Here is a 674-nt window from a genome sequence, read left to right as displayed (position 1 = left end):
GTGTGTGTGTGTGTGTGTGTGTGTGTGTGTGTGTGTGTGTGTGTGTGACTGAGCCCAGGACCTCAAAGGCGTGGGAAGGACACTACACTGGGTTAAGACCTCAGCCCCACATTGTGTTTGTTCTTTCAAGACCAGGTTTCTCTGTGTAGCCCTGGCTGTCCTGGACTCTGACTTTCCTGAACTCTTTTTAAGACCAAACTGTCCTCAAAATCACAGAGATCTGCCTTCCTCGGCCTCTCCAGGTGCTGGGATTATAGGCATGTGCCATCATTCCAGGCCTATCTTAGGTTTTTTTTATTATTTTTAAATAATTTTATACATTCTCTTGCATCCCAGCTGTAGCCCTCTACCCATCTTAGTTTTTGACGCGGGGTCTTACTACGGAGCCCAAGCTGGCCTGGGACTCATAGTCTTGCCTCTGTGTTCCAGCTGTCTGGGATTTCATATGACCATGATCCAAAAGAAATTAGCAATTTTGAAGAAGGGGGGATTTTTGGTTCTCTTTCTCAATATTAAAAATGTCTACCTTCTGCCAGGCAGTCGTGGCACAAGCCTTTAACCCCATCACGTGGGAGGCAGAGGCAGGCAGATCTCTGAGTTTGAGGCCAGCCTCGTCTTACAAAGTGAGTTCCAGGAAAGCTGAGGCTACACAGAAAAACCCTGTCTCGAAGCAA

The sequence above is a fragment of the Psammomys obesus genome, unplaced genomic scaffold, assembly GCF_907164565.1.
Source record: "Psammomys obesus unplaced genomic scaffold, mPsaObe1.curated_primary_1811, whole genome shotgun sequence".
Lineage (NCBI taxonomy): Eukaryota > Metazoa > Chordata > Mammalia > Rodentia > Muridae > Psammomys > Psammomys obesus.
This window is presented reverse-complemented; position numbering follows the sequence as displayed.